The sequence below is a fragment of the Lycium ferocissimum genome, chromosome 11 (genome assembly GCF_029784015.1).
Source record: "Lycium ferocissimum isolate CSIRO_LF1 chromosome 11, AGI_CSIRO_Lferr_CH_V1, whole genome shotgun sequence".
Classification (NCBI taxonomy): Eukaryota; Viridiplantae; Streptophyta; class Magnoliopsida; order Solanales; family Solanaceae; genus Lycium; species Lycium ferocissimum.
Window position 1 is genome coordinate 63,041,024 of NC_081352.1, and position 9,465 is coordinate 63,050,488.

Sequence of the window (9,465 nt, forward strand, 5' to 3'; positions counted from 1 at the left end):
GTGTAAGATGAAATTTTTTTTACTTGGTGTGGTCATATATTTACCACCCCCCGCTGCTCGTGGTCACAAATTTGAATCCAAGTTGGGTGCCCAATTCATAAGCTCCAAATGGCGAGAAAAGCGGTAAAGTTGGTAACCGTCATGCCGCGATGTTAAATCAAGCGCTTGGTGGGAGGCAACCCATCATTTATAAATTTTTATAATAGTTTATTTTATTATTTTTGACTAACCTACAGAGTCTCAGAATGTTAGGAGTTAAATTTGAGCAGGGCAAAAATTTTCATACCATACTCCTGAAAACCGCGATTTGGCAAAAGGGGGTCTCAAATACCTCTGCGCGAACACGCTGAGCCAAAAGAAAATAGAAATATTGGTTAGCGCGAATGCGCCATATGACCACGCGAACACGCCAGCGCGGAGTTCCCAAGTAAGCAAACGGTTAAAAACAGAAGCAAAGGGGGTATAACCCCCATTTCTCTCCCTTTTCTCTCACTTTTCTCTCAAACTCAACTTTGAATCTTAAAAAATTTTCAACTTGCAACCACAAGGTATGTGATTCTCTCCTTCTCTTGTTCATAGGGTTGTTTTTATCATCTTTTCATGTTAGAAATTGTGAAAGAAAATTTTTACTTTCACTTGTTTAAGCATTAAAATTTGATGAAATTGTTGAATTTCTTGTCATGTAAATTGTTGTTAGTTGTTGAGTGATGTGAGTTGAGAGTTGGGTGTTGATGTGTGCAAAAGATGGGGCAAAATACGTGCTTAATATCATTAAATCGAAGCCCCAAAAATTTCAAATATCCCTAGTTTCCTATTTGAGCCTTTTGACCTTTTTCTTGGCTAGCCAATTATGAAATCATACCCTTTGTACAATTAATCCATCTTCGCACCCGTTCTCTCCTTGATGCTACCAGATAGATGAGGCAAAATGCCTAAGTTGAGGGTGAATTAAATGTGGAGTAGATGTTAAAAACATAAGTTGGGGGTGGTGGAGTTTGCTAGTGGAAATTCGATGTGGTAGTTGCATATATTTAAAAAAAAAAAAAAGAGAGAAAAAAAGAAAAAAAAAGAAGAAGAGAAAAATCAGAAAATTGTAACACAAAAAGATTTGCAAGTTGGTTAGGAATAAAACCACATCGAAGTCGAAAACTTGAAAGAAAATAAAAGGCGTTGGAAAGAAGAGAGGTGCATTAAGGTGAAGAGATGTTGTAGTGTTCAAGGAGGGTGAGTTACTAATATCCAAAAAGCATCCTACCCGTAAGCCTACATTACAAGCCAAAACAAGTCCTAATGTGATCACAACCGAACGAGCCTAGGATGAAAACATAGAAAATAAGGGCAAGCCTATGGTATTTGAATGTGTAGATATGAATTTCTTTGTGAGTGTGAGTGTTTTCTCTTCTCATTCATCTTCGTCCCATTCTTGTTGTATATATGTGTGTTGGGACATTCTTTGGTCTATGTGAGGGCATAAGGATGAGAATTGAGCAAAATAAAGTGACCGCCTAAAGTAGCGTTTGGGTGCATCATAATATGTTCGATAATGTAATGTCATGCATTGAAGCTTCATTGTCATTCATAGCGTTCTTGTGTTGTGTATATTGTTTTGAAAATAGAATATTGGGGTGGTCCTTGGAAGAAAAAACATGCATGCCGGTAGTTGAGAGTCAAAACCAATGTAGACATTATTACTCTATGATATCTAGGTGTAATTTGAGCGTATCAAATTTTGGCGCTGTTGCCGGGGATTGAGTCGTTGTTTTGTATGGCTTGCTTGAGGACAAGCAAATACTTTAAGTTGGGGGTGTTGATGTGGCGTGATTTTACGCCACAATCGATGCTTTTCGGCTATAAGTTTTACTTGTTTTTAAGCAAGTCTATGTGATTTTATGTGTTTTTATTATGTTTCAGGTAATACGAGTTCCCTAGAGCCTAAGTGTGGAAAACAAGCGAAAAAAGAGGAAAAAAGTTGATCACTGGAAAAAATTGGAGATTCTAGAAATTTTGGTGGAAAATTAGCCTATGCGTTCGCGCCCACGCGCGTCAGTGACTCTGCACGTTCGCGCGAGTGTGTCACGCATTCGCGCTGAAGAAGAGAAGTCTTGCTGACGTCATTCACGCGTTCGCGTTGCCACGTGGCGCGTTCGCATTGCCACGTGGCGCGTTCGCGTTGCCACGTGGCGCGTTCGCGCTGAAGGTCTTCCGACCCAGTCCTAGCAGAACTTGGATTTTGACGATTTTTTCTATTCCAGTTCATTTAAAAGCTAACTGGGAGCATTGTAAAATTATCTTTGGCATTATACTCAAGTTTGGAGGCTAGGGTTCCTACGTGAATATTCTTTCTTTTATTTAATCCTTGTTTATGGGAATTTCTTGGTGACAATTAAGATTGATACTCTTGTTATGCTTATTTATTCATCGACATTATTCTTAATCAAGTAAGGTTTTGTTATTTTAATTATTCTTGTTCTTGAATGTTTCTCAAGGGAGTAGCTAACCCCAGGACTCGCCCATTTACTTTGTTTGAAACTCGAAAGAGGAAGAACGGGGATGGGATAGAATAATTAACATGAATTTGGGGCGTTAACCCTCATCTAATAGAAATTGACCTAGGAATAGGAGATACTACTTGTAGCCATATTCAGGTGTTCTTAATGCTCCTAGTTGCTTGAGGGATCTTCAACTGGGTAGTCTAGTTAATCCTCGGGAGAAGTTAATTTAGAGTCAATATCTGAGGCTAATTAACATAAACTTGCTATTATTTATAATTCGTGAAATAGATTGAATTGTTACTTGAGAAATAGATTCCTTAATTCCTTGTCGCCATTGATCAATTTACTTTCTTTCTAGATTAGAATTTATATTTCCGTATTTTATCAAAACCTTATCAAAAATCACCATTGATGCGTTCGGTCTAGCTATTGTTAGTGATAATTCCTAATCTGCTTAAATTGCCTACATATTGTTCTCTGTGGGATTCGACCCCAACCTTATTGTTGTTAGGTTACTATATTTGACAACGTCCGCATTATACCATTAATAGGTGTAATTTGAGCGTATCAGCCCTGTCCCGACCTTATTATGTCATGTACTTTAGTAGAGGCTTGTAACAGTTGTGGTACAGTTAGACGTTGTGTGGCCCTCTCAGCCTATATTTTGTTGTATAGCTATCTTTGATGGCCTTGACAGCCGCTTACATCCAGTATGGTTATATACATATGTACTTTCGGGCCCGTTCCTTTTCAGTATATTTCTCTTATAATCTAGCAGGTCGCCATCTGATGACCCTCGTGGTCCACCCTTTTTAATGATTATAATGTGAAAGCATGATTAGCGGTGCTCGGCAGGTAAGGCTCGGGTGCCAGTCATGGCCCTCTGATTTGGGTCGTGACAAACTTGATATTAGAGCAGTTCTGTCCTAGGGTTGTCTGCAAGCCGTGTCTAGCAGAGTCTTGTTTATGGTGTGTTGTACACCACACTTATAAACACGAGGCTGCAGGGCATTTAGGAAGGTTGTTTTTCTTTCTTATCTTAGATCGTGCGTTAGAGACGTATCATCAAGATTCATTTTCTAATAACGTGTTCTGATTTCAGCTATGGCTGTGACAAGGAGAGCTTCAGCTAGCCAGAGGGGCAAGGTTGTGATAGATAGGGGGTCCAGTCGGGCACCACCGGTAGATGTGGGCTAGGGTGAGTCCCAAAGTAAGGCCCCATCTCAGCCTTCTCAGAACCCTTCCGTCCCTGAGGAGCCAGAGGGCCTGCAGCTACAGCACCTCCAGTTCCTTCACATGATACACCTGGCCAGAAGATGTACAATGCCATTCGGTTATTGACTCAGTTAGTGGCCGCTCAGGCCCAGCGTCAGGGTACGAGTGCTGGTTATGCTGACAGGGCTGTTAGTGCCAGGGTTCGAGACTTCATCAATTTGGACCCTCCAGTATTTACAGGATCAAAACCAGATGAGGACCCGCAGAATTTTATAGATCAAATGCAGAGGACATTGAGGGTAATGCATGCTTCTGACACTGAGTCAGTAGAGTTGGCCTTCTACTATTTGTGGGATGTTGTCGTCCAATGGTATGAGACTCGGGAGTTTTCCAGAGGGATTAATGCTCCTCTAGCGGTATGGCAGGAGTTCACAGAGGACTTACTTCGAAATTATTTGCTAGCGGAGACTCGACGGGTTCGAGTTGGTAGATTTCTAAATCTACGCTAAGGGAATATGAGTGTTCGGGAGTACAGTCTTCGCTTTAACTCACTGGCCAGGTATGCTCCCACGCTTGTAGCTGAGATGGAGAATCGGGTACACCGGTTTGTGATTGGACATGGGCCGCATTTGATTAATGATTACATGACGGCATCACTTCAGGAGGGTATGGATATCTCTCATATTCAGGCATATGCTCAGGGCCTAGAGGAGCGGAAGCAGCAGCAGCAAGCTGATCGAGAGCGTGATAGGGGCCAGAGTAAGAGAGCTAGATCTTCTGGTTCTTTTGGCGAGTTCTGGGGATGTAATAGACAGCATTTTCCTAGGCGTCCAGCCTATTCAGTGGCTAGTGTGCCTTCGCAGTTTCGAGGATCAAGGTTTGATCGATCCACTTATTCTGGGTCAGACTAGAGTTCCGGGGCTTTTGATTCCCAATTCAGGGGTGATTTCGATCAGACGAGACCATCTTTACCACGTTGCCCTCAGTGTGGAAACTTGCATGCCGGGCAGTGTCGTTCAGGTTAAGATGTGTGTTATACTTGCGGTCATCCAGGCCAAATTTTGTGAGATTGCCCGTCGAGAGGTGGTGGAGCTGTAGTTCAGCCGACAGGATCTGCAACTGGTTCTTCATCATCTGTACGCCCTCCTAGGCGGGGTTCTCAGACATCAGTCAGCCCTAGTAGAGGTAGAGGTAGAGCATGTAGCTCGAGCGGTCCTCAAAACCGCATCTATGCATTGGTTGGTCGGCAGGATCTTGAGTCATCACCCGATATTGTTACAGGTATATTATCATTCTTCTTCCATCACGTGTATGCATTGATAGATCCAAGTTCTACTTTATCATATGTCACTCCTTTTATTGTTGGTAAGTTTGGGATAGAACCTGAGATGGTTAGGCTTTTTGAGGTCTTTACAGCTGTTGCAGACCCGGTGATAGCTTAACGAGTATACAGGAATTGTGTAGTTATAGTCTGTAATCATCACACTATAGTAGATTTGATTGAGTTTGATATGGTAGACTTTGATGTTATTATGGGCATGGACTGGTTGGCTTCTTGTTATGCTAATGTGGAATGCGGAAAAAAGACGGTTCAGTTTAAGTTTCCAGGAGAGTCAGTCCTGGAATGGAAAGGTAATACAGCTTCGCCGAGAGGTAGGTTTATTTCCTATCTCAAGGCAAGAAAGATGATCGCAAAGGGTTGTATTTATCACATTGTTCCTGTCCAGAATGTAGAAGCGAAACCACTGACCCTTCAGTCTGTTCCCGTGGTTAATAAATTCCCAGATGTATTTCCAGATAAACTTCCAGGCATTCCGCCAGAGCGGGAGATTGACTTTCCTATTAATGTGCTACCAGATACTCAGCCGATATTTATTTCCCCTTATAGGATGGCCCCTGCTGAGTTGAAAGAACTGAAAGAGCAGTTGAAATATTTGCTCGAAAAGGGCTTTATTAGGCCTAGTACGTCACCGTGGGGAGCACCAATTTTATTTGTAAGGAAGAAATATGGCTCGTTACAGATGTGTATAGATTACAGACAGCTGGATAAGATGACGATAATGAACAAGTATCCGCTCCCAAGGATTAATTACTTATTTGATCAGTTGCAGGGTGCAAGATGATTTTCAAAGATAGACTTGAGGTCAGGTTATTATCAAGCCAGGGTCAGAGAGAAAGATATGCCGAAGACAGCATTCAAGACTAGATATGGTCACTTCGAGTTTTTTGTGATGTCTTTTGGGTTGACTAATACTCCAGCAATATTTATGGATTTGATGAATAGTGTATTTAGACCCTTCTTAGATCTGTTTGTGACTGTGTTTATTGATGATATTCTAGTCTACTCTCGATCAGAGGCTGAACATGAGGATCATTTGTGTGTTGTACTCAGAGTTCTTCAGGACCAGAAGTTGTATGCAAAGTTCTCTAAATGTAAGTTCTGGTTGAACTCCGTGGCTTTCGTCGGACATATTGTATCAGATGAAGACATTAGGGTTGACACTCAGAAGATAGAGGCTGTGAAGACTTGGCCTAGACCCACGACACCGACGGAGGTTCTTAGTTTTCTGGGGTTGGCAGGATATTACAAGAGATTTGTAGAAGGCTTCTCCTCTCTTTCAGCACCATTGACGAAGCTGACGTGGAAGGCAGCTAAGTTCTAGTGGACAGACGCTTGTTAGCAGAGTTTTCAGGAGCTGAAGAACAGACTGACTTCAGCGCCAGTTCTGGAACTTCCAGAGAGATCAGAGGGTTATGTATCTATTGTGACGCCTCAGGCATCGGATTGGGTTGTGTATTGATGCAGCACGGTCAGGTTATTGCTTATACTTTGAGGCAGCTGAGGAAGCACGAGAAGAAGTATCCGACCCATGATTTGGAGTTAGCTGCAGTGATTCATACACTTAAGATATGGATACATTATTTATACGGTGTCCATGTTGATTTTTACACAGATCATAAGAGCCTTCAAAGATATCTTTAAGCAGAAAGAGTTGAATTTACGTCAGAGGCGATGGTTTAAGTTGTTGAAGGACTACGATGTTAATATTCTATACCATTCAGAGAAGGCGAATGTAGTGGCTGACGTCCTTGGTCGCATATCTATGGGTAGTTTGTCTTACTTGCGAGCGGAGAAAAGGAAGTTAGCTCACGAGCTTCATCAGTTAGCCGGCTTAGGAGTTCGATTATTGGATTCTGGTGATACAGGAATTACAGTTCAAGATTGTAATGATCCGTTTGGTCGTTATAGTCCTTTTGACCTATTTACCCCCATTGACCCTTCCCCTAGCCCTTTTAGTACGATTTTGACCTGCGAGGATGGGTGGCACGATTCCCGAGGTAGTCGGGCAAGTTTTATGATGACTTATGCGAAATAGAGCCTTAAAGTGAAAAATGGTGGACCGATAGTTGACTTTTGGGTAAACGGACCCAGAAATTCGTCAGATCCATGAGGTCCGGATGGTTGATTAGGACTTGTTGGGACGTTCAATTCGATTCTCAAGGCACTCGAGAGCGTTTTGGGTTATTGGTTGGATAGTTGGTCATTGACCATTGGGTGTTGACCCGGTCAAATAGACCTCCGTTTGGAATTCTGAGACTACAAGTGGGTCCGTAGCATGTTTTTATGTATGTTTGCATGTCTGGTTTGCATCTGGAAGGTCCTTGGTGATTGTCGGGTTTTGGGATTGAGTTAGTGAAAAACCCGCATTCCTACTGGTGCCTGATGCCCGCTGTGGTGGACTCAGTGTGTGCTGTAGTGGACTTGCCTTGACGAGGCCTTGTCCGCTATGGCGTGTTATGGTGATTCGTAACGAAAATGGAGACGAGGGTTTGTCTACAATTAGTACTTCTACAGTTACCCGCTATTAGTCGGCAATAATAATCATAATAAGCACAATAATCTCAGGTTACAAGCCTAGGTAAAAGTTTCAAATCCTCAATTCCGTCAAGTATCCAAATGAGCATTTAAGACAACCCGGAAAACAATTCAAGTAACTCATACAAACAAGGAACCAATGAAATAGCATGATATGCCAATGCTATGCAATGCAAAGCCTTTTCCGTCATCCAGTACACACACGTTCAAATACTATGGATCGTGCCCAATAGGGGACTCGCGAGGTTCATATACCAACCCGGAATCATTTCCCTTCCAGTTCCTGGCCTCTTTAGGCTTCCAAATCATCATACTCAGCCCACAGGCTCACATTACCTATCACTTAGCAAATCTGGCTCATATCATCAACATCACTCTGTCCAGAACCATTTCCCCTCTGACCTTACACATGTATCCTCAAATGCACATGAGATACTATATAAAGCATGAATATGACATGCACAACAATAAGTAATCAAGATAAGCAATAAAGGCTCAATCTTTAGCTCTCTTTAACTTTAAAACAAGAATTTAGAAGTGATAAGAACATATAATCACAAATGAGACAGTTAATAAGCATAGAAGCATAATAAGGGACCTCATATCCCAATTATGGACACAATCAATCTAGACTGTCAGCTAATGCCTAAAGCAGGGCATTCAGACCGGACTAGACAATTGAAATTACACAAGTACCCATATTATGGCATCGGTAACCGATACAAGTGCTCGTCACCTCACAAGTATCGAGACCCCCTTTAGTTACCCCATTATCCCCTCTTGTTAATCCAATTAGACCAACCACGATGCATTAATTATGTCACGACCCAAAATCCCATTGTGCCATGATGGCACCTACCCAAACTCGTAGGCGAACCCCAAATGAAAAACAAGTCTCAAACTATAGATTCAAGTGCGAAAATTAAAGGAAAACAACCCAACATACTATATATGTCTTAGTAAATTTAATATGAACAAGTCTAAGTTAAACACCTTCCAAAGACACGAAGTCATAAGTACAAGAGGTACTAATCCATAATATAAGTCTTAATTTACTACATAACACTGTCTGAATTGGAGAAAGAAAGACAATAAAGACATGAGAGAAGTCTGGTGGTGTTCGACCATCATCAGCTTACCCTAGACTACAAAGTATGCCTCAACGATCAATCGAATCTCGACCGCTACTCGCACCAGGATCCGAACCTGCACATAAAAGGTGCAAAGAAGTGTAGAGTGAGTATAGAAAGCACGTGTACCCAACGACATCATTGATCGACCCTAAACTATAGTGATAACGAGGGTTGGTACTTTTGATACTCCTCTTCTTGCTTTGTTAGTTTTAAAATTATACAGTTTATTAGCTTTTCAACAATTTAAGTAAGGATTCTACGACTAAACCAAGTCATAAAGTTCATTACTTTTCACGTATAGGCATAGAGTTTCTACCTTTACATCAATTAGGACAAATATGGTGATAAAGATCCAATCTTTATCCCATTTCGGACAAGAACAACAATAACGATTCTACCTTTTCGTTTTTTAGAGCACCTATAGTGATAAAGACTCGACCTTTACATTATTTAGGTCAATATATTAATAAAGCTTCTAGCTTTCCATCTTTTAGGACAAGTATTTTCATAAAGGTTGTACCCTTCCATCTTTTAAGTCAAGGAAAGCCATAAAGATTCTATCTCTCTTTCATCTTAAGCGAGTAAAACCATAAAGATCCCATCTTTATGTCATTTAGGGCAAGTACAAGCATAAAGATCCCATCTTTATATCAGTTAGGAAACATATGATATGAAATCAAACCAACAAGTATGAATGACATCAAATGCAAGTGAAATGTATGCTATGCAATGGCCATATTCACCAAAG